The sequence below is a fragment of the Lontra canadensis genome, unplaced genomic scaffold, assembly GCF_010015895.1.
Source record: "Lontra canadensis isolate GAN:19392208 unplaced genomic scaffold, GSC_riverotter_1.0 scaffold15, whole genome shotgun sequence".
Taxonomy (NCBI): domain Eukaryota; kingdom Metazoa; phylum Chordata; class Mammalia; order Carnivora; family Mustelidae; genus Lontra; species Lontra canadensis.
The window spans coordinates 13,002,234-13,028,252 of NW_022631009.1; the positions used below are offsets into that span (position 1 = coordinate 13,002,234).

General features: G+C 37.5%; 1 pseudogene; it reads left to right on the top strand.

The window, feature by feature from the left end:
• The first annotated feature begins 24,575 nt into the window (after positions 1 to 24,575).
• On the top strand, positions 24,576 to 24,908 carry LOC116868424 (annotated as a pseudogene).
• The last annotated feature ends 1,111 nt before the right edge of the window (positions 24,909 to 26,019 follow it).

The window sequence follows — 26,019 nt, forward strand, 5'->3', positions numbered from 1 at the left end:
AATTTGATCCCCCCATTTAATTTTAATTTCATTTTGCCCTATTACCTCAGAGGTTCTCCATGTTTAGAAAGGATTATTAGTACTTCTAGGTTTCTGCAAAGGATCAAAGCTTAGACAGAACAGGTGAATCAGAGGAAGCAGCCATATCCTTGGTCTACACCAGTACATTGGTCTTCATAATGATGGTTTTTCTTTGTTCCTCCAGTAACATTTAGGTTTACACTGGAAAATGACCAACACCCAAAAATTTATCTCTTAATCTTTCAAAGGTATTGGTGAGGTGGAAGCAGAGAACTTGACAAGACTTTAAGTGGCTTATAAAAATAACTGAAAGAGCCTATCCTCCCTAAAATTAGGAAATAAAATGTCACCATGAAACTTTAAACCACAGTTACCCCATCATGTTGTCAGTGCCTGAGAGCTAGAAATTATCGAAGTTACTTCCAGTCTTCCTCTTTTCATGAAAATTGGTGATTTTAGAAGTGCAATGAAAGTAATTTTGCTCAGAGGAATGCTTGCTTCCTTTGTTGTCATGTTAGAATGATCCACTGGAGAAACCCTGATTAGATCCAGCAGCAACTGACTCAACCCCATAGGAAGGAGTCAGTCTGTCCCTAACCTGCTATGATTGGTGGAAAAGAGTTGAACTGGAATCTAACTTCAGGAAGTAACAGAGTCCCTAGAGAAGTCTAAATAGTGGCACTACTTAAAACGTCAGCCACATTTAATCGTATGAGCATATCATTTTCCTTAGAACCACCAGAATGCCCATCTAGATAATTTCAAAGTATCATTTATAAAGTTGTAGTGCTAGAGATCACTAGGTGTGGAATCAAATTATGCATTTTAAATGGGATTTTTAGATTTTCAGACATAGAGAGAAATATACCAAAAATGAACTGCAGTTCTCTGGGATTTATATTGCCCAGATCCAGACACTCTCCCCACCTCTCAACCCACACCAATCCATTCAGTCAGTTGGCACTTGGGGCATTGCAGAACCCTTCCCTTTCTAATTTCTGGTTGTTGTTGTTGTTGTTTTTCCCCTCAAAATGCTGCTAGTATGAAATTGATAAGAAACAAGAAGAGAGAGGAGTCTCCAAAAGAAAAAATCAAAGAATAGAGTGTGACTCTGGTCATCATCTTAATGAAATGAGTGTTGAAACTGGGGAAAATGCAGATATGAGAATGAAGAAGACAACTAGAAAAAAGGAACAAAAGAGAACAAGAACCCCAAAGAAGGTAGGATAACTGCATCTTTATCTTCTTCTATGGACCAAAAACAGATCTTATGCAAGGTGAGAAACACCCATTTATCTATGTGCCATGTCAGTGGCACTATTTTGGGGCAAGTCTATCAGGGTCAACAAATTAAACTGGCAAGAGAACACCAGCCCCTACTTTTCCCTGCAATTTTTTATTCTGCTCTTTTTTTCTACTTTTGCCCAGATAGTTAACTGTTTTAGCTCAGCCTCTGATACAAATTTTACCTATGTCATGACACTAAGCTGAAGAACGTGGTTTTTCTGGAGAGGATTCTTTCAATGAATAGATATTTCAATAACATTCACCTCCCATTTCACCAAGGTTCTTCTTAGGAACAAAGAATCACCTACAGTAAGATGTATTCTCCGTAATTTTATTTTACTTTTTTAAAAGATTTATTTATTTATTTATTTATTTGACAGACAGAGATCACAAGTAGGTAGAGAGGCAAGCAGAAAGAGAGGAGAAAGCAGGCTCCCTGCTGAGTGGAGAGCCTGATGCAGGGCTCAATCCCAGGACTCTGGGATCATGACCTGAGCCAAAGGCAGAGGCTTTAACCCACTGAGCTACCCAGGCACCCCATATTCTCCATAGTTTTAAAGATAAAACTCATTTTAGGAGATCTTTAAGGGTGAATATGTTTGTCAGAAGTATTAGTATCTGTCCTTAGAAAAAGATTAAAATTGATAAGCATAGAGATGATAATAATAGAAACACCACAAATACAGCATTTACATGTGTCACATGCTGCTCTCAGCATTTTACATGTATTAAGTCAGTCCTTATAATAATCCTATAGGACTGGTATTATTGTTATCCCCAAGTTAGCAATGTGACAGTCCCAACCAAGGTCCAACAACCTATAACTGAAATACTTAAGACTTACACCCAGGAAATCTAGCTCTATAACTTGAACTTTTAACAATATTATATTCAAATAAACATTTGTTAGATGAATAAACAGGCAGATTAAAGAATAAAAGGATGGTTAAATTCAGTAGTTTCTAGAGACAGTTCTTGATATGTATTTTGGTTTTTTGATGTATTTTGGTTTGTTGAACTAGAAACCCTTGTGTATGTGAGTTTTATTAATGTCTGGAGATCCAGAAAAACATAGACACACAAAAAAACCCATCTATACCTGTGTGAGTGTGTATATATATGTGTGGCAGAGGGGAGAGGGAGGAATTATTTAATTTGGAAGGTTTGCACACTAGAGTTTTTAAGATAATTTGAATTTAACAAAATGAAGACTATCTTTCAAGATAGTGAGGTAAATTAGGTGTGGTAAATTAGGACTAAAATTGGGTCTATCAATCGTATGACAACTTAGAAGAAAAATTGGGTCTAACAGTTTAAGAACCTTCAGAAGTAAACAGAGAATGTGGGTTGAAAACAAATTCTTCCTTTTATTCTGGTAATTGATTGATAATTTTTGGAAATAAAATTCAGTAGCTCTCACTTTCTTGTCTTTCTTAGATCTGGCCAAAGAGAGAGAGAGAGAGATAATATATAAGCCTAAAAAGTATCAAGAGAAGGATTATCTATGATTCTGGTGAATTTGTGCCTTGTTAAAAGATTTTGTGTGAGTATAGAGCTACTATACCAGAGTTCATTAAACCACTCGCAGAAGGAATCTATAATACATGACACCAGACTCATAAAGTTCTTTGACCACTGTAAGGCAGAACCACCATTGTCACAGGTAGGTTTTTTGACCAACAAAAGTGATGGATTTGATATTTTGAAAAGCTGAGAAAGCAATTGGGCTTCTTTTTTCTAATTATAGTGCTTTCCAAGTTGAGAGAGTGATGGATTAAAAAAAAATATATATATATGTATATATATACATATATATATATAGATGATATGTATGTTTACTTAGAACCCATTATCAATGTAGAATGGGATTGCATCCTCCCAGGGTAGCAGAGAGTAGGTATGAGAGTATTCTCTGTTAAGTTTCGGGGCCGTCACCATCAACTGTAAACTCGCTAGTGGGGACATCTGGGGATATTTAGCCCACGTATTGTCTTTTGCTGGTCATAGGGCCTAGAAACGTAATCTATCCCCAGTGCTTCCATCTTGTTGGATTTGACCCTTGCTCTAACTTTTCTAGATTGTGACATCAGATAGGTTGCTTTCTTTTCAGCTTAGTGTCATCTATAAATTTGGTGAGCTTACCTTCTCCAAGTTATAGATCCATATACCAAATAAAAGCCAAGGGCAGAACCATATAGTTCTTTAGCAATTACATGCAACATTTATTAAGAAATTGATAATCTGGGGCACCTGGGTGGCTCAGTGGGTTAAACCTCTGCCTTTGGCTCAGGTCATGATCTCCAGGTCCTGGGACTGGGCTCTCTGCTCAGCAGGGAGCATGCTTCCCTTCCTCTCTCTGGCTGCCTCTCTGCCTACTTGTGATCTCTGTCAAGTAAATAAATAAAATCTTAAAAAAAAAAAGAAAGAAATTGATAAGCTAAGGAACTAATTTTTGGACTGACTAATCATCTTAAATGGTGACTATATTGGATGTCAGCTAGGAGAGTAATCAATTTGACAAAGGACATATTAGATACAATTGAAGGCATTAAGATATGTTATATTTAAGTGAGATGAGAGCCTACTAATATTTCAAAAGAAAATAAAACCTACTTCAAGGGACACCTGGGTGGCTCAGTGGGTTAAAGCCTCTGCCTTCAGCTCAGGTCATGATCCCAGGGTCCTGGGCTCCAGCCCCACATCGGGCTCTCTGCTCAGCAGGGAGCTTGCTTCCTTCTCTCTCTCTACCTGCCTTTCTGCCTACTTTTGATCTCTGTCTGTCAAATAAATAAATAAAATCTTTAAAAAAAAACCTACTTCAAAATTGAACAGTAATACATGTAAAAGAAATTATATTAAACCACATTTGCAAATTATTGCATCCTTACAGTGTATATATAACAAAGAACAGGTACTCAGTTGAGTGAGTAGACATAATAAAATGAAAACTACCCTGCTTGAAATCAGTTTATTAGTAAAATAGGCATTCTTTAAAATGTGCCTAGATGGTTGCTTTTTTTACATAATACTTTCATTTAAAAGCTGTTCTTGTCATGTCACTCTCATACACACAGTCTCTTAATGGCTTTCTGCTCCTCACCCTATTACTTTGCCTGCATTTCTAAGATGTTCTACAATTTGACTTCAACAAGCCTACCCAGTCTCCATGTCCACAGCCTCCTGATTGTCCCCAAAACACACCATGTACACATTCTCATTGCTTGGCTCAAGTTCTCCAGGCCTAATGCTCTCCACTTTTCTGTAAATTCATCCAAATCTTGCCCATTCTTCAAGGCTTAGCTCAAATCACACCCTCTCCCTAGCAAGCTTTCTTGTATAGCTCCAATCTGCATGTCTCCCTCTCATCTGACATCAGTTATTCATACAATGAGTATCTGGATGCTAAGTGCCCAACATTGTGCCAATAGCATGTGTAAAATACACTTTCCCTGCTTTGTCATCAGACTGTTTGGATTTGAATTCTTACTATGCAACGTTCTAGCTCTTTGACCTTGGGCATTTTCTTAACTCCTTTACAGTTCTATTTCCTCATTTGTAAAATAAACTAATAGTGATACCTATCTCACTGTACAGTTCTTATTATTTTTAAACATTGTATTTATTTACTTGAGAGAGGGAAGGAGCATGGGCGGGGGAAGGGTTGTTGGGCAGAGGAAGAGAAACAAGCAGACTTCCTGCTGAGCAGGGAGCCCAGAGTCATGGCTCCATCTCAGGAGCCCAGGCTCATGACCTGAACTGAAAGCAGACACATAACTGAGCCGTCCAGGAGCCCTCATTTGTATTATTAAAGGAGATCATTACTTAAAGATAATTACTTTTTTTTTTAAGATTTTATTTATTTATTTGACAGACAGAGATCACAAGTAGGCAGAGAGGCAGGCAGAGAGAGAGAGGAAGGGAAGCAGGCTCCCTGCTGAGCAGAGAGCCCGATGCGGGGCTCGATCCCAGGACCCTGAGATCATGACCTGAGCCGAAGGCAGCGGCTTAACCCACTGAGCCACTCAGGTGCCCCAAAGATAATTACTTTTAAGAAAGATGATTTATTAAGCAAATTATTTAATGAATCTTTGTTGCTATTCTGTCATGTGAGATGAAACAGTAAATAGGCAATTGCAACCAAATAATGAGTGTATTGATAGTTGTGCACAGGATGCAAAGCCACAGGAGGGACACGTGACCTAACCTGAGAGATCAGGGAGGCTTCCTGGAAGAAGTGATTCCTAAGTGAAAGACTGAAGGATGAATAAAACACCTACAGCATTCAACTGTCCATACCACTCTCCAACTGCATGCTCAGCTTTATGTGTAACAGCATTCTGTCATAAGTTTACGAGAAATATTTTTCATGGAATTGGTCTTTGTGAACTTGTTCCTTATCCATAACACCACACACGCAATTCCTTCCCTAAACCAAAACCCACTCCCACCTCCACCCAGCTTTCTTGGGACATTTTAAATAAAAGATAGGTACTTTCACCAGGGAATTATGAATTCACAATATGATTAAAATACAGAAATAAAATGTAACCTATCAAGTCAGTAATTTAACAATGAAACTGAAATTTCCCTTATGACTAAAACCCAGTCTCATCAAATGACTAGAGGTTATAGTTTCTTCTCAGATCATTTTTAAAATTCTTACTAGCGATTTGTAGTCATTAATCTCCGGGCTTCTCCATGCCCACAGGCAACGCTGTTACACAGAAAGGTTGCTCAGCTGCATGCTGAGCTACCCAAGGTGTATTACAATCTGCTCATTAGCACACAGTGAGGGAAAAAGAAACAAACCACATTCCCCTGTCCATGGCATATGCCATCTTCATTTTATTTTTTCTCCCTTCTTTTTCGTTTTATTTTTTCATATATTTTCTTGCTACTATTGTTTCATGTGTATTAATCTTACCTCCAGTTTTGCCTGCTTCCTCCCCTTGCTCCGATGAATTGTAAGCTAGTTGAGGACAGGAGGCATGAAGGGTTGCTGCATCCAACCCTGCAGACAGGGGATGCCCTGCTTAATCCAGTGGCACCACCCCCAGTGCACAATATGAACACCCACTGTGGCTGAGCAATGTGGTTTCCCTGGGGCTCCAGGCAAGAGTTCTTTTGTACTGTCTTGGTGTATCTAAGATAGTCAATCCGATCAATATTAGTTGTTTAATTGATTATTGATTGTTTGAAGAGACAAGCTTATGCTTTATGTTTTTATAATCAATAATCATTTAAAATATTCCATGAAGTTTTCATCTCTAGTATTTGAATATTTCTTTTCTAATTATCTATAATCCATTTTAAATAATCAGAATAAATGTTAGACTGGTATTAAAACATTTAAACACTGTTGAAGACTAGATATCTGTGTCAATGTAAAATTTTATTTTGAATTAATAGATGTATTTGTATCTGTGCCAGTAATAAATCCATTGCATTAAATCAGACTTGGATATTAAAAGCACAAATTTACCAGATTTTTATTTTTCCTTGTAACACCTCACAAAATATTCTTTGGTTATTTATGAAATAGTGACTAAGGCAAAACCCTTCTGTGAATATATATTTCATTTGAAAATAAACAATTCAACCAGTATGTTTTGAACTAACACCAAAATGGATAATTCTGGAAATAACAGCTACATGATAATATGTACTACTGCTTGGTGGTTTCTTTCTTTTGGCTGAATTCATGATTTACTGTATTTTCTCCAAAACTGACTAAAGGGAGGTTTTTCTAAGAGGAAGTAGAATGCAACAATCATATAAACTTCAGAGCTTAACATGTAAGTAACCTCAGAGAGAGCTCACAGATTCACATTATAGAGGATAATCGCTATAAATTATTTTATAAAAAGCAAATGCTATAATGACTTTACATTTGGAATCAATTGAAATGCACAAGAGCTTTTAGGTTGACTTTTGAACCCCTTTGATTTGTGGCACAGATAAGAGTAAACGATGGACTAATTAATTTGTGCACAGTTTCTTGGTGAGTTAATGAACACGGTAAAGTCAATAGTTGGCTATTTCAGGCTACCTTAAGTGCTTTAAGCGCTTTAAACTCTTTGTTTAAATCTGAGGGCCTGTCTTTGGTACTTGAGGAATGTTTTCAGCTTCTCAGTCATCCTTGAGACTGGTGTTTCAAGACAGGCCCTCTTTGATTTTCCATCTTGCAGTAAACTTTGGCTCTTGTTTTATGTCCCCTAACCTCAACTGTTTGCAGGGCTGTGGCCTTGCCTTAATTGCTGCTTCCTACAAGTTGTTCATTCTGATCAAGATCGACTGACTCACCCTTTCTAGAGCTGCTCCACCCCCAACTGAGGGCTGAGCATGCATGGGTGCATGTACACGTGTAATTTTGTTTGTGTGTTTGTGTTTGTCATTATGGATTGCAGAGAAGAGAACTACGATGCATCATCTGCTTCCTATATGTACTTCCTGCAGGGTCGGTACTCCCTTACTTTATTCTTTAAACTTCATGATTTAGAAGCCGAAAGTGTACTTGCCCAATTAAAGCATATTTAAGGAAAATACAAGGAAACAAGTGAGACCAAGAGGCCATATCAGCTAGTCAAGGTTACACAAACAGAGCCAAAGCTTATGCACGCGACTCCATACCTGCTGTCCTGAGACTGTTTCTCGTTTTCTACTTGCTGCAGAAGCTCCTCAGGCACTTGTTCGAAATGTACATTTATGGTTCCCACCCCTCCCCTCCTGATGGAGACGTAGGGATAGGTCCCAGAAACACTGTGCTCGTGTATCCAGAAAGTTCAAGAAATGATAGACGTTTTAAATGATCAAGAAATCCTGGAATAAAGGATCTGAAAACCCAAATGACTTTTCCACTTGAAGTATAGTTTTATGGAAAGTGTCAGGCACCTGAAAATAAGGGTTTATAGTGACAAATGTCTTTTCAGGACTGATTACGGCCTTATGCAAAGTTGATGCCAATAAATCTTTTCTACAAAGCCCAAATCTCAGTCCAGGCTGGCAGTAAATCATTTTCCCTGGCACCACAATTCCAAAAGGAAAGCCAGTGAGGACAATATTATGAATGTTGCTTTCCTGGCGCTGGCAATCTAAAGATTAGTTGCACTGGCATAGCTTTTTTCTCATGACCTGTTTTTAAATTAAGAATAGGAAAATATAGTCATTTACCTAGATAGAAAATTATAAAGACTGGAAATAAGGAAATAAACCAGAGTCTAAGATCTCCAAGGGGAAATCAGTGTTCTGTGCATTAAGTGAGCAGGCTTTTTTTTTTTTTTTAATGAATAAAGTAAAGGTATAGCACAGTAACATTCAATGAGACACCAAAAGAAAAGAATGTTAATTTATAAAAAGGACCTTATTAACCTACGAGTTAGGACTGACTAAGGTTATTAAGAATTTCTAAAGCTTTTTTTTTCCTAAGAGACATTCTTCATTTTCCTCACTATTTCACCTTAAATCTGATTTTAAATAAGGCCTACTATTTGTTTTTTGTTTTGTTTTGTTTTGTTTTGTTTTTTAAGCCTACAATTGCCAGAATCTCAATCTATGTTAAATTTCTTGAATAAATTTGCCATTAAAGAGAAAGTGTTTCTGCAAAGGCATTTAGTTTAAAAAAAAAAAGTAGAAGAAGAAGAAAAGAAAAAGTGAAGTTTTAAAACAGCTGGTAGCTAGCAAAGACAGGAATCAGAATGCCTAGTAATAGCAGGAGACCAGCTAATATCAACAAGAGATGGACAGAGGAAGGAAGCAGTTCCATTGATTACAGAAAAGAAAGAATATGGTTGACTTCAAATGTCACTAATTTGGGGGAGAGGGGAGAGAATGTGATCTCAATATTGATTCAGTCCATCTGAAAAAAATCATGAAATGTGCATAATTGTATCAGGTATTTTAGGAGTCAGGCTCATGAACCTAAGAGGAAGAGAAGGTTTCTTGATTAATGCTACCTGGAACCAGGGAATGCGTGGTCTAATTTAGAAACTTCTCTAATTCTGATTATGGATACATAGGAATAAGTTGAAAATATAATCTTTTTTTTTTTTTTTACTTTTCAACAAATAATCTTTCAAAATGTATAACAGGATAATTTTACCCCATATCAACAAGTTGGGAGTGTGATGGGGAGGGGGCAGTCATCCTTTCTTGGCTCACCTTGGAGCTTCTCTGGCTGAGCCAATCCAGTCAGAATGGGAAGGGCTACCAAGGGGGAGAATGCAATAATGGATTTTAATTCAGGCTTTTTTTCATGAAAAGACGTGGTAACAAGGATGAAACACTCAAAGAGCTGGGATGCCTTGCTGGTTATGCCAATTCTGCCACATAGGCACAGAGACAGTATATGACTTGAAGGTGAAGATAAAAGTCCCGCCTGTCAGCCTCTGCTCATTCATCTGGCCACACTGAATATTGGTAACTGTCCTAGCTCTTCTGTATTCTCTCTTTGAGGTAGCTTTCTGTATTTCTGTGGATTGGCTACTGGCTATTAGAGATACTCTGGGGAAAGGAAAAAAGGCAACTCTTATTGCTTGTGTTTCTTTAAAAGATTTTATTTCTTCATTTGAGAGAGAGAGAGAGAGAGAGAGAGAAAGAGAACACAACCAAGGGGAGAGGCAGAGAGAGAAGAGGATCCCTGCTGAGTTGGGAGCCTGATGGGCTCAATCCCAGACCTGGAGATTGTGACCTGACCCGAAGGCAGATGCCCAACCATCCAAGCCACCCAGGTGCCCCTATTGCTTGTATTTTAAAAATCTAAAGACTTTCTACAGCAGAGATTCTATTTACAGGGTCAGTTTATAACTCCTGCTATCACTAGGGCAAGACATTGAGACTTTCCTTCTGCATAAGCACCAGTCTGTCCTTGTATCATTTCATTTCACCTTCAGTGCCACCAGTAATGCTCCTTTTAACATAATTTTCTCTGAAGAAGATGCTGAAGAAGTGGGATATCATGGGACCTTCATAGGATCCCATATAGAATCATAGGATGCTATGATGAAGGGATGATGGTCTCTGGCCATGAAGCAGTCAAAACTCAATACAGAAGTATGACATCCCAGGCAGGAAAGCACACTTGTCAAAGGACCAGCCACTAATGATTAATCCAGATTTGCTTTTGGCACCACTAGATTCCTCTTCTGGTCTTATTTTGTGTGCAGCCCAGAGGAGCCTGATTTTTTTTCCGTGGAAAATCCAGTGATTGGATTTTCTTCAAGACTAATCAGTAATTGATTAACCTCCTTCCCTTCATAAGGGCAATTACTCCTCATCACTAAGAAGTTTCCTCTTAGACTAATGTCCCCACATTAATATTTAAATATTTAGATCCAGTACCTGTTCACTAGCTTTACCATCTTGAAAATTATATTTACAAAAACTATAATTTGTTAAGCTCATCTTTTAGAATGATACACACTTTCAACTTTTAAAAAAGTGTTGCTGGCCTAATTCCTGATTTTCAAAAATAAAGTTATGTAGTGTGTATCGTTGACATATTTTTCAGCTCACTCAACAATATCATAAGCATTTGTTTTTATGACCACTGATTCTGATAACAATTCAGTATGATTACTCTAATGCCATATCAATTCTTGAATTGGAACCAGGTATAATAAATCATGCTACATATAGTTTATGATTAATTAATTTGAATATTTGCTTCCATTTAGTATGAACCCAAATAAAAATATCTTTATAAAAGGTAAAAGATAAAGAAAATGTTAGAATGTTTAGAATATAGGGTGCTTGGGTGGCTCAGTGGGTTAAAGCCTCTGCCTTCAGCTCAGTTCATGATCCCAGAGTCCTGGGATCAAGCCCTACATCGGGCTCTCTGCTCAGCGGGGAGCCTACTTTCTCCTCTCTCTCTGCCTGCCTCTCTGCCTTCTTGTGATCTCTGTCTGTCAAATAAATAAAATCTTTTTAAAAATTAAATAAAAAAAGAAATGTTTAGAATATATTCATGAAAATCAGTATCACCATTTTTTTTTAAAGCAAACACAAAAGATATATTTTAATGCCTTTAAGCATGGCCTTTAGAGTCAAAATGGTCTCCCTTGCTATGTTAACTATGTCCCCAGGCCCTTTTAAATCCTCATTTTTACTTCTCTGAAAATAGGAGAAATGTTAACATTTTAAAGCAGTTAGCACAATGCTCAACACATCACGATAGCAATAATTAATTGTTATGGCACGTTGTGTTTATGTTTACAATTTTGTTTTTCAAAGTCAATAATCTCAAAAAATTTGTTGCACTATAGGAACTTTTAAAAACCCAAATTATGAAAAGCAAAATCTCTAACTTGGGTTTGAGTTGAGGAATATTATACCCTGGAAATTAACAGATTTAATCAAAATGAGCCTGTGGGAAAATATACTGCTTATGAGAATAGAATCAAACTTCAAACTTGTCATGCTCCCAAAGGAACTCCTCTTCTCTGACTCCAAACTCATCCCTACTTGGTTCATGGCTTTCCTATTTGAGTCTTCATTCCAGGTTCTCAGAGTGAAAACAGCTGAGTTACCCTTGACTCTTCTTTTTTCTTTCCCATGCCAGATCCAATTCAACCACAGATCTTGATGGGACTCCCTTCAAAATATCTGACTATTTGTTTCCACATCCATTGCTATTTCACCTGGTCTAGCCTGAAACATTAAAAATAAAATCTCATTTTGATCTGCATTTCTGTAAATATAAATAAGTATTAAAATATCCATGACTACTCTTTCCAGTGTCCATTTTGTATTTTGAGCCTAATCTTTAAGAAATTCTCTACAGATATTTTAAAATAAAAACCTCAAAATGAAGACCACTATTTATTTTGTGTCATAGCCTCTGCTCTTTGTAAGTAATGCAATAAAAACACACCATAAAATTCTTACTCAAATAAATCACAGCATACAAATGTAGTCATTGCAAACTTCTAAATGATTGTTTGCTGATCAGTATTTAATTATCCGTACAAGCTGTATTGCATTAAACTGCATTTATTCTATTATTAACTGGGGGGGTGATCCTTTGTAGCATCATTTCTATATCTTCTTTGTTTCATTGCTTTTCTTCTCTTGGAGAAGTATTGGGACCATGAAAAGCACCAAAGAGGAGGAAGAAGACATGTGTTATTTAGCCTTTCACACTGATCTTCACTAACCCGTGTTTTCATGAGCACCAGATTCACCAAGTTTTCAAAGAGGAACAGCAAGTGTTTGATGATGAAGGGAGTTTGGATTTAATTTTCACTTTGAGACACATGGATACTATTGTCTGAAAAAAACATCGGCATTCTGAGGATGTTCAAGGGTTCTTTCTCCAGGACCTACCAATAGCCCCAACTGCATATGAGACTCTTGTGGCTCTGAGAGCTGTCAAAGCAAAGATGTTAGAAACCAGCTGCCTCCTTTATTCATCCTTTGAGATCAGACAAAGGTGTTGGTGGACTTTCCTGCCACCAAATCCTTACACCAGCAACTTGCACACAGAATTTGCTCTTACAGAAAAGTGATTCAAATTATATGGGGCAAAAGAAGAGCAGTAATAAGAAAGATAACTGGGTCTTGCAGTTTACTGAGCACTTTCCATGTACTCAGGACTATTTCAATCACATCTCACATATTGTTTTTCATCTCTAGAATATAAATAAGTGAACAGTTGTGGGCCATCCTTAGAGGAATGGCTTCAAGTAGAGTTATGAAGAGCAGCCAAAATCTTCAGGGCAGTTCAAAACCACCTTACAGGGCGTCTGGGTGGCTCAGTGGGTTAAGCCTCTGCCTTCAGCTCAGGTAATGATCTCAGGGTCCTGGGATCGAGCCCCACATCAGGCTCTCTGCTCAGCAGGGAGCCTGCTTCCCCCTCTCTCTCTGCCTGCCTCTCTGCCTACTTGTGATCTCTCTCTCCGTCAAATAAATAAATAAAATATTTTTAAAAACCCACCTTACAGACAAGTATTTTTAAAGGTTAAGGTAGGAACTTTATGAATACAGTGATGTATTTATTTATTTATTTGAGAGAGAGAGAGAGAGAGAGAGAGAGATCGTGTGTGTGTGCACACAGGTGGGGGAGAGGGACAAAGGGAGAGGGAGAAGCAGACTCCCCACCAAACACGGAGCCCGACACAGGGTTCTATCCCAGGACCCTAAAATCATGACCTGAGCTGAAGGCAGGCACTTAACCAACTGAGCCACCCAGGTGCCCAAGCACAGTGAATTCTATATAGGAAATCCTTCATTGATATATCATATCAGTCCTTTGAATAAACACAGAGTCTGAGACACTCAACAGTGTGACCTGGAAGTAACAATAATCTTGTCAGCATCACTAAAATTGTTTGTTAACCATCCTTAAGTATTTTTTGTGCACCAGAAGTTTCAGATGTACTAGATTTTTTTTCAGAATTCCTGTATTATTTAACATGTGTTATTTCTCTATTTCTTACATATATATTTTGATTTTTTTGATCAAGAAGAAAATTTTCCTGCATAACTCTTCCTCCACTGTCAAGACCAACATTTTACTATTCTCCCCCAGCCCCCCAGAACTAGAACAATGCCTAATGTACCAGCAGATGTTTCTAATTCTGAATGTCTTATATTATTTCCAGGGAAAGAAAAAGTTTAAATTTAAGTAGCTGCTCTTTATCACTTGATCAGGTGGTGGAAGAAAAATATCACTGTTACAAAGTACCTCTTCTTCATCTTTCCTTCTTTATTCTGCAAATTTTCTCATTTCCATCTTGGAGGCAGCATCTACTAATAGCCAGTTCACATCAAGGCTGTTGCCCAAAACTTCTTCCTAAGATCAGAATAAGCTTAACCACAAACTTGAACTTAAATGCAAACATCAGATTCTGTGTTGGGTGTTTTTGTTGATTCTGGCAGTCTTTTACCACCTTCTTTTGGTGCTAGCACCCAGCTTGTGTTTCCCATAACCACACATCACCCTGCTAAGCAGCTGATGTGTTTCAGAGAAGTAGCTCAATGAGTAGCACATGTGGTTCAGGCCTAAACTAATTAGCATTAGCTTGGTCCGTGATTAGTTCAGAGAGACAGGAGCATAACCTAATTTAGTGCAACTAGAATGAAGCCTGAGATGTTAAACCAAAGGTTGAGGGAATAGGACACACCGAGTACATTGAAGAGGAAGCATGCAGCCTGAGAGCTACTGGCACTGAGTTTGGAAAAACCAGAAAGATTCTTCTGAAACTGAGCTGAGATCTTGGAGGTTGTTTGTCACACAGCATTATCCCAATAAAAACCCAAGTAATACAGCATGAAAGATATGATCAGGTTCTAATACAGATGTATCCTCCTGACTTACCCTCCTTACTTACTTATTATCAAGACAGGATGATAATGTTTTTAATGCTATGGAAAGTAAGTTCTCTTTCTGCTAAGATTATTAAACTTGGAAAATTTGAACCTGATACTAGAGGCCATCTTCCCCGACACAAAGAGGAGTTCATTCCAGAATGAAGCTAATCAGAGATGGTGATGAAAGGCAGGTAGAGTCAGAGAGAGCAGAGAAGGAGAACCAAAAAGCAAAAAGGCAAAAGGGAAAGCATGACATGCAAGAGAAAGAAAAGTGAGGCAAAGAAAACAGAGAAAGAAATGAATTAGAGGAATGAGTTTTGCATGTGTATGTTAGGTTACAATTGCCCCTGTGGCTGGCATTTTCCGTACAGGCAATACAGATATAGAAACTGTAAGTATACTTATTCAGCAGTTAATCAGTGCCAAACACTGTTAAGTGCTCTCATTAAAAATCTATAAGTCAGTGTAACTCTAGAAGATTGTTAAAATGAAAAAAGCTTGATACATTACAAAAAAATAATAAAATATAATGTGTAAAAACTGTCATAATAGAGAAAGATAGTAAATACTTTGGGAACACAAAAGAGATGAACTCTATGAGTAAATGAAGATGGGTAAGTATATGGAGAAATAGTTCACATAAGATGTAGGTAAAAACCGAAGGATAAACTGAAATTGCTTAGTAAATAAATTATCAATGAAGACAAGGGGAAAGCTTTTCTTGGTATTAGGGACTTCTAAATTCATGTGTGCTATTAATAAACCTCACTGGTTTTCTTCAGTGTTTTCTTTTTAGTTGAAATTTTGCTAAACCCTCTTGAGAGAAGATGGTGAGCCATGTTGACTTGTGTGGGTGTGTGATATTAGAAAGCATTAGCTAGACGAGATTACATGACCAACTCTGTGGGATGATCCAAATGGCAACTGAGTAACTCCTACTCCTCTTTCCAAATACTTCCTCAATTCATCTAAAATGTTTCATTTCCTTCTGTCACCTTACATGAAATCAATCCAATTAGAGATTCATTTGAATGAGCAAGTTCATTTTTCAAAATGAAAGGATAAAACGTATTGGGGGAGTGGGAGGGGTTAGAATTTTTTATGCCTTAGCATTAGTTTAAACTAATACTTGCTTCCATCCAGCCACCTTACAGGGTGCAAGAAACACGTCCAGTGCAGATAGTGATGTTGTGGACTCCGTCAGAACTATACATTACAGTCAGAAAGATCTGATTTGAATCTTGTCTCTACCTCTTGACTAGCTTTATGCACTTGAGAGAATTATTTGATGTTGGAGGTGTCTCAGTTGCCTCACTGACAAGTAAAGGAAATGTGTTCATACGCTATTGTTATGTCACGTACATACATTGACTAGCACAGTGTCCAAAGCCTGGTGAAGCAACCAATAAAAGGTAGTTATTAATATTAGGGTGGAGAAAAAGTGGTAATTCTGTAGCAAAAACAGTGAGATCCTGGGTGAACGTAAGAAAGCAAAGGCATACTTTGCCTTTTCAGAACTTTTGCCTAAGACGACAGTGTGATGACCAGTGGTGGAGTCGAGGTGCAAATATATCAACACTCCAATGTTTTCAGTGATAGAAAGATGACATACAGTGGATTAATATTGCCTCAACAGCTGATCTCTTCCATGATTCTCTCTGGTTTTTTGTTTTTGCTGACTGTAACTTCTCTTCTTATGAATAGTCCTTACAAAGATAGGCTACATGAGTGCTTAAAGTGCTTAAAGTGTGAAGATTATCTTAAACAAAGGTGAATATTTTAAAATTCTGTATCCTGGCCTACTTTGCAAAGCCATATTCTACCATATCTAATTTTTTTCAGGTATAATTAACAAACAATGTTATCTTAGTTTCAGGTGCCCAATATGATGGTGCAGCAGTTCTATACATTGCTCAGTGCTCATCACTGGACTCTTAATCCCTTCCACTATCTCTCCTGTTCCTTCACTCACCCACCTCCCCCCCAGCAACCACCAGTTTGTTCTCTATATTTTAGTCTGGTTTTCTTTTTCTCTCTCTTTTTCATTGTTCCTTTGTCTTATTTTTTCTTAAATTCCACCTATGAGTGAAATCATATGGTATTTATCTTTCTCTGACGACATTTCACTTAGCATTGTATACTCTAGATCAACCTGTGATTGCAAACGGAAAGATTTTGTGCTTTTCTATGGCTGAGTAGTATTCCATTGTATGTATATACATCTCCTTTATCCATTCATCTATCAATGGGCACTTGAATTGCTTCCATATCTTGGCTATTATAATGCTGCAATAAACATAGAGATACACATATCTTTTTGAATTAGTGTTTTCATATTCTTTGGGTAAATTCCCATGAGTGGAATTGTGGGGTCCTATGGTAATTCCATTTTTAATATTTTTGAGGAATCTCCATACTGTTTTCCATAGTGGCTACACTAGTTTGCATTCCCACCAACAGTGCGGGGCGGGGGGGGGGGGGGGGGTGTTGTTGTTCCTTTTTCTCCACCTTTGCCAACAGTTGTTATCTCTTTTGTTTTGCTTTGTTTTTTAGATTTTATTTATTCATTAGAGAGAGAGAGAGAGCTTGAGGGCAAGAGGAGGGGCAGACATGGGGGAAGAAAGAGAATCTTAAGCAGGCTCCATGCCCAATGCAAAGCCTGACGCAAGGCTGGATCCTACCACCTGGAGATCATGACCTGAGCTGAAACCAAGAGTCAGATTCTCAGCCAACTGAGCCACTCTGGCTCTGCACTATGCCCCGCCCCCACCACCTCATTCTTCAGGTTCTTTCACACAAGTTAGAACAAACTCAAAGCCACACTCTTGAACAGTGATAGAGTAAAATTCCATTTCAGTTTGTTTTTTTCCCCAGACCTAGCTAATGTAGTTAATTGACAGAAGCAACTGCATTTTTTTTTTTTTTGCAACTCCATTTTCTAATCAGCTATATAAACTACAAACCTCAAGGCAATTTTTCTCTTGCCAGTGGCTGCCCTTGATGGCAAAGTAATTACCATATTAACAGCATTCACTCAATTTCAACTCTGAGGATTTCTCCCACAAAGCACGCTGGAGAAAAGTGCCAGGCCACACGGTAGGTTAATAAAACAGCTTTGCCTTCACCCTGACTGTGTAAATGTAAATGCCCATGCTCTCTGGTCTATTCCAGCTGTATAAGGCAGAGGTTTTTTTGTTTTTCTTTTTCAGTTTTAGTGTATAGCAGTATATTACGGTGTAATTGTTTATGGGACCAGTGACTCCACAGTTTTAAACCTAATATTTATGTCTTGAATATGAAATACTCAAATATTGTTTTGTGCATCTGGCAGGGTTGGTCTCTGCCATGACACCATACTGAATTATTTTTGGTTTCCCAGGCTCCCTCTTGCCCTCAGGCCTTGCTCATGCTGAGCTGCTGAGAACCCAGTCCACTGCTTATTGACTCCTTTTGCAAGTCTAACCTCTGTTCACCATCCAGGTACCAGTTCAGTTACTACTTCCTCCAGGAAGCCTTCCCTAAAGTCTTAATTCTGAATTAAGTGGCATACAGTCATGTATGCTCCTCACATTACATTTCCATTGCTTCTTTACTTAGTGGAATTCTCCACTAGACTGAATTTTCTGAGATCAGAGACACTGTTTTGTTCATAGAATACCTTTAGCAGCTGGGAGAAAATATTCGTCATAGTATCTTTTCAGTAAATATCTGTTGTAGTATATTTCACTTTTTGTTCATAGTTATGTTTTAGGGATTTGGGTTTGGGTTTTTTTTTTTTTTTTTTGGTTTTTTTTTTGTTTGTTTGTTTGTTTGTTTTGCCCTGTGCTATAGTAAGCATTTTCTCCCTTCAGTTAACTTTGGCTAACTTTGATGGCTGCGTGATTTGCTTTAGAGATGTAAGCAATGAGATGTGAGCAGATATCACATACAGCACATCTTGGTAGAAACGTTAGAAGCACTTGCATGGTTTGACACTGCTCCTCTTCTTCCTACCTTCCACAGTCAGCAAAGCATCTTTCAAATAGTGGCCACTCATCTGTTAAAAAACAAAATTCAAATAGTAAATTTGAAGATCTTTGTTAAGGGATTCATGAATCGGACAGCATCCCATGTAGTATAGAGGGAAGCTCCCAGGAATTGTACAAAACGGAAGGTATTTATAGGAAGGAAGGTGGGGCAAAAAAGTTATGAGCAAAGGAAAAGGATTGTATCAGCTGAGGTCAGGAGCAGAAGGTCTTATCCTGCAGATTGCCTTACCTTCCTTTGAAAGATGGAGAGGACCCAACTGGCCGATTATTTCATTGGTGCTAATCAGAGAATTCACAACTGACAGTTAATATTACATCCGCGGGGGAGATTGAAATTGCAATTAGATTTAGGATTAAGCCCTAATTTAGAGACTCAGCCTAAGTGATACTATTTTGGGTCTGTGGTTTTCTTTTTAATAACTCAGAAAGAAGACACATGATGCAAGCCAAGCCCAAAAGCCCACTAGAGCCAGGTCATTTGAATGACAAATGATTGTTGTAAATTGCTGAGATTTGAAGATTGCTTGTCATCACAATAAAAGTTGATTAATAAAGAAATTGATACCTAGAAGCAAGGCACTACTGTAACAACAAAAAACTAAAATATGTAGTATTTGCACCATGTCTACTATGGGAACCCTAACATTAAAGGAGGCTGGAAAAATGCCAACCTATACTATACAATGGTGAAAACTTTGGTAAGACTGTCACCTGAGATCACTTGAAAGGGAGAAAATACACCTGTGAACTTGTGACTTTGGCAAAGACTTTTTGAAACAGAATGTTGGTGGCCCAAAATTGCTTATTGGGCATTATAAGAAAGAGGTGAGCTGAGAAAATACTTAGCCTTTTTTTTCAACTAAGTATGGAAGAGAAAGGGAGAATCCAGAAATCCAGAGACAGAGTTTAAAGAGAGTTTCTCATCTCCAACCAGTAAACCATTTACAAATTAAGATAAAACCTCAGTGCAAAGATCAACTCAAGGGCATGGAATGTCATTTTCTAGTTGTGTGTGCATTTTCTTACATGGAATAATTTGAATTATTTTTAGTGAATTGTAACATACCAGAAATTTAGCAACTTGAGCATATTCTGAATATGAAAATATCATTGTAATATGTAGGCAATTTTAAGGATAATTTCAAAGGAACTTTAAAGTGAATAAATGGAAGAAAAGCAATGTATATTATCTCTTCTCTTGTAGAAGCCCATTATAAAGATTAGAAGACATGAGCAGTTATGCAAAATTAATATTATAAAGTGCCTATAATATGTTTTGTCATCCTTCATAATATGAAGAGCTACTATTTTCATTCTATTAAATTAAAGTACACCTAATTAAAACTATTACTACTCCTACTTATTACTAATAAGACTCTAACTTGAGAGCAATAACCAAATCAAGACTGTTGTCACAACACTATTTCTTCAGACCTCTGATTCCTTTAAAGTGATCCCTGGTAATTCATTTCACTCGTACAAAATGGCTCAGCATAAAGAGACCATAGATTTCCCCAAAGAAAGTCAAAGAGTTCAAATCATCTGTAATGAAGCCTAGAAGAATGTCTTCTATTTATAGGATATGGCTATTGGCAGGAGCTGTTAAGAAGAAACAAAGGTATCAAAGAAATCAACAATATTTTTGAAAGAGTCATAATACCCAAACTGACACTGGCCTGAATTAAAAGGAGTTATGATTGTTTGAACAATAAAACTATTCTTGAGCCCTCAACTTTCTATAGGCAGGCTGAGGAAGCTGTTTAGTAGCCACAAAGGGAAATAAGATACAGAAAAAGGAAGGACCTCCTGGAAAATGATGCAAAGAGTAAAGAAGGACCATAGACTATGAATCTACCTTCAGGAAACAAAACAGCAGACTGATTAGGTTTTCTACACTAACTCAGGTTAGTAGAACTTATAGCAATTCCTCATTGGGATTTCAGAATTGCTGTGGGTAAGTGATTGCTGGCTTCTCCCTTTCTTTCCCTTGCTAGACAGGAGTGTTTATTATGGGTTCCACTATTTTATGATGGCTCTGTGGGGTGCAAATAACAAGTCAAGAAGAGCCATGTTTGAGCATAATATATATTCTAAGAGCCTGAATTTTAATCTAGATGTTTTGATTGAATGAGACCTTAGAATATTGTTAGAATAGGGTGACTATGTTTGTTTATAGGAAGGAAGTGAACATTTGTAAACAATGGCAGGTGTGGTAGGTTGCATTATTTTACAAATATTCATTCCCTCCATACCCTTGCCATGCTTCTCTGTGAACCCAGTCTACTTTCTTGCCCACAGACTTTAGCCTAAGTCATATTATTTTCTTCTGCTGAGAGAATATCTCAGTAGAAATTTTAAATGTTCTTGCATATTTTGCATGGCTTGGTATCTAGTCTCTTGATTTTTCCCTCCAAAATGAGAATAGCCAAAATGTCCAATGTGCTGGCTTACTCCCTCAGCCTGGCCAAGGATGAAAATACATGTTTCACGGAGGCAAGATCTAGCTTTATCAAGCTCACCTAACTCCGGCAGAACCATCATCTTCATGAACTTGAGCACATGTATTGTTATAACCCACAAAGACATTGGGGTTATTTGTTACTATATCAAAAGCTAGCTTACATAAATTTTGAATGAATAGTTGCTGAAAATAAATAAGGAAGAAATGTATTGTCCATAAAAATGCTTGGTTTATATACAAAAACCAAGTAAGTGTCTGAATGTACATAACTAAACAAAATCTCAATAAAAATTATTTGTAGGTGAAACTTATATATACTACTTGAGTTTCTTGGATATTTGGCTACTTGGACAGAAGTTCTAACCTAAGTCAAAAGAACTGACCCTAGATTCAATGGCATAAAGGAGATTTTAATAGGTTTTACAGATCTCTTACATTTCTTTAAAATAAAAATCAAGAGGTATCTATAAACCCAAAATTCTAAAAGAAATTCCAGTATACATTAGAAGATGGGTCAACATTTCCAAGAATCTGGATACTTAAAGAGGAGCCCTGCAGATTTAAAAAAGAGAATGCCAAAGTTGGATGTTTGGGACATTGATTGTTTAATGTTGTATATGCATGCCTATTTAATAAAAATCTATACCTGGAATGTAACTCGATTATATATTACTTGTTTTTTGAATTTTCTTCATTCTGTAGTAAAGATTACTTATTAACTGGGAAAAAAAGACCAAAGAGTTTTATTTTAAAATGTGTTTTGAATAGCATCCATGTGTCACTGAGAGAAGGATTGAATCAATAAATGTGGCAAAACCTCACAGAATTATGAGTTCAAACATTAATTAGAAGAACAGTATGGAGATTCCTCAAAAAGTTAAAAACAGAACAACCTATGATCCAGCACTTGCACTACTATTTATTTATTTACAAATAAATAGTAGGATACAAAAATACTGATTTGAAGAGACATATGCACCCTGATGTTTACAGCACTATCAACAATAGCCAATTACGGAAAGAGCCCAAATGTCCATTGACTGATGAATTGATAAAGAAGTTGTGTGTGTACAACACACAATGGAATATTACTCAGCCATAAAAAGAATGAAATCTTACCATCTGCAAAGACATGGATGGAGCTGAAGTGTATTATGTTAAGCAAAATTGAATCAGTCAGGGAAAGACAAATACCATATGATTTCACTCATAGGTGGAATTTAAGAAACAAGACAGATGAACATAAGGGGGAAAAAGAGAGAAGCAAACCATAAAACAGACTCTTAACTCCAGAGAACAAACTAGGGACTGCCGAAGGGGAGGTGGGTAGAGGAATGGCTCAAATGGGTAATAGGTATTAAGGAGGGCACTTGTGATGAGTACTGGGTGTTATATGTAAGTGATGAAACACTAAATCTACTCCTGAAACTAATATTACACTGTGTGTTAACTATCTGGGATTTAAATAAAAACTTGAAAAAAGAAAGTTAATTAGAAGGTCCACATACAGAATGAAGTTATCTAAATAGCCTTACTTAGGAAGGTCTGTCATCTGACTACAGAGCTGACTAATTTCCTTACTCATCTTTTTTTTTCCCCATCATTCATCTTTTTAAATGGTTTTGCAATTGTGAGAGCTAGCGTCATCAGTGTTATTTTTAAATTCTTTTTTTGCAACTAGTACATTTTTAACAGTACAATATCATGAATATTTCTTCAGCAGTTACACATTATAGAATTTTTATTCAGCCCTGTCAAAATATAATTGCTATATCCAACCTAAACAATTAAAATCTAAATTGTGAGGTAGTAGAGATTGAGAAACAATCTCATTACAATGAATCAGCATCACTGAAATGATTCGCCTAATTCAAGTTACCAATCAAATGAGTTAAGGGAAGTGGTTAATATTAGATTTATTATATCAGTAACATTAAATTTAAATGGTAAAACGAATAAACAATGTTCTGTCGTAAGCTGAGGAAAAGGGGAGAAACCAAGGAAGAAGAGATGACCCAAAGAACATTCTTTGGGGCCCTTGTGCAAGACCCCAACAGCTGTGCATTTTGGCAACATGTAGTTTTATAATTAACAACTTATCAAGCCCTTCCTTGTGTGTTAACTTTTGAATGTCCCAGCAGCCTAGTGAAGGAGGCCGACTCGGAATGTCCATTCTGCACAGGAAAGAGACTGAGCTCTGAGAGGTGGATGCCTCCCCCAAGCCTGTAAGTTGTTTGGTGCACAGAATCAGGATTTATACTGAAATCTCCCAGCACCAAATCCAGGGCTCTTTCCATTCCATTTTCAGGGTCCCATGGAAAGGGACTTGAGATTATGGGCACCTAAAGACCAAAAGAAAGATCATGATGATGAGAAGTGGGAAGTAAGAAGTGGAGATAAACACAGAGAAATGAATGAGTATAAAATAAAGCACATTTCCTTTTGAAATGATTTCAAGTGTGAAACTTCTGGGGGCGCCTGGATGGCTCTGTCAGTTAAGCGACTGATGATCTCAGCTCAGATCTTGATCTCAGGGTCCTGAGTTCAAGTCCTGCCTTGGGCTCATGCTGGGCAGGAAGCTTACTTAAAAAAAAAAAAAATCAAGTGCGAAACTTCTTTGTAAACTTGAAAACCTATAAATGTTATTTCTAAACTGTGCCCACTCCCACATGAGGGAAAGGAGGAGAACGACTCCCTTCTTTTCCCTTCTGCTTCATTTTCTTTTTAAATTTTTTTTTCAAGTTTTTATTCAAATTCCAGAAAGACATTATTTTTAAAAGCTTGATTTATTTATTGAAGAGAGAGAAAGCATGTGTGCACATGGAAAGAGGGACAGAGGGAGAAAATCTCCAGCAGACTTCTTGCTAAGCCCCACTTAGAGCTCAGTCCCACAACCCATGAGATCATGACCTGAGCTAAAACCAACAGTCCCATGCTCAACTGACGGAGCCATCCAGGCGCCCCTACAAAGAGATGTTTATAAGAACTGGCCCCATTTCATGGATCGCTAATTTTGTGAAGTTTTAAATAATGAATCATATCCACAAAAATAATAGAAAGGATAAGAGATTAACAAATAGCCAGCAACTATCTTCCTTAAAGGAGAACTGGTATATTGAGTCCTTCACAAATCCATTCATTGAATAAGTATTTGTTGAGTACCTGCTAGATACCAATCTTTTGATCAACTAAAATGAAACTTAAAAGAAATGACCATCTACTCCAGGAGTTAAAATTTAACAGATGTGTCAAGATTCCTACATGTGAAATGAGTAATAACTCATGGTGATAAATGATTTTTTTTTTTATTAAGAAGAATGGTTCATGAAATCAGTTCTTTGGACACAGAGAGACTGGGTTAAATAAGGTGCTCGGTTGTCTGGAGGAAGCTTAAGCCATATTTGGTTGAGGCCCTCACTTCATCCACGACTAGCGTCTGGCCGGGCAACACCCACTCCGCCCTTGCCCACACCATGGCTTCAGTCTCAGAGCTTGCCTGCATCTACTCGGCCCATGTCCTGTGTGACCATGAAGTGACAGTCACAGAGGAGAAGATCAATGCCCTCATGAAAGCAGCAGGTGTAAATGTTGAACCTTTCTGGCTGGGCTTGTTTGCAAGGGCCCTGACCAGTGTCCCATCAAGAGCCTTGTCTGCAAGGTAGAGGCTGTTGGACCTGCCCCAGCAGGAGGTTTTGCTCCATCTACCATGGCTGCCTTCCTACGCTGCTGATGAGTAGGAGGTGGAAGCAAAGAAAGAAGAATCAGGGGAGTCTGATGATGACACTGGCTTTGGTCTTTCTGACTAAACCTCTTCTGAACCTGTTCAATAAAAAGCTGAACTCTTATAAAAAGAGTATCTTCCTTTCTCTCTTTTTATAAATAGGACTGATGGATGGAAGGAAGGGAGGAAGGAAGAAAGAAAGGAAAGAAGGAAGGTAAGAAGGAAGGAAGGACAGTCTCCAGGGGAATCTTTACAATTTCATAGGGGAGTTAGACTTAAGAGAAGTTTGATCTAACAGGTGCATGATATTCATTTAGGTGAGTTTTAAGAGCAAGAACAAAGATGTAGGAAGCAGGCAAGAGAATATAGCAGTATGCTAGGAGAGTAAATTACTAAGAGGCTTGCTACTACAGGTAATACAAGTTATGTGCATATTTATACTTGAAAACCTCTGCATGCTTCAGACAATACCATTATAAAGGAAGACTATGGCTAGCACAAGTAAGATGAAGGTAAGCAGGTCTGTCAAGATCACAAGGGCCTCTAGCTTCTTCGGCCTCTTTTGCTAGCTCAATGGGTATCACAGTTAAGAGAGAAGCATGGCTAGAACATAAGAACCTATGCTGACTTGAAAAGCTTAAGTTCTGCTTGAGAAGTACCAATCTGTGAAATCCCAACTGTTTTAATGAAAATAAGAAAACTGCTTTCATGAATATACATTGTTCATGTCTCCACTGAGCTGTTGCTGCCTGAAATGGGAGAAACTTTTAACGGTACTTGAGGGGCTTATGAGTGTATAAGTACTAGTATTGTTTTGTTTTGTAGAGAGCATAGTCAAGAGATTGCCTATGCTAATTGATTTCAACTTTTTTGGCTACAGTTCATAGTAAGAAATACATCTTATACTGCAATCTATATACACATTCATAACTATGTCTATATTGATAAATGTTACATACAAATTGTTACAAAGCAACACATGCTTAATGTTTATATGGCTTAGATAATGTTTACTGTTTACTATAACTGTGGTGTCAGAAGGTATAAATTTCCTTTATTGTCATTGCTTTTGTCTCCCCTGTAGTCTTTGGGTTTTCATAGAGACTCCTTAAATAGCATGTGAGGCTTTCAGTTCTTTTAGCTTCAATCCCATGATATTATACAGGAGCCCTACTGATATGGTGCAAGGTGTAGGG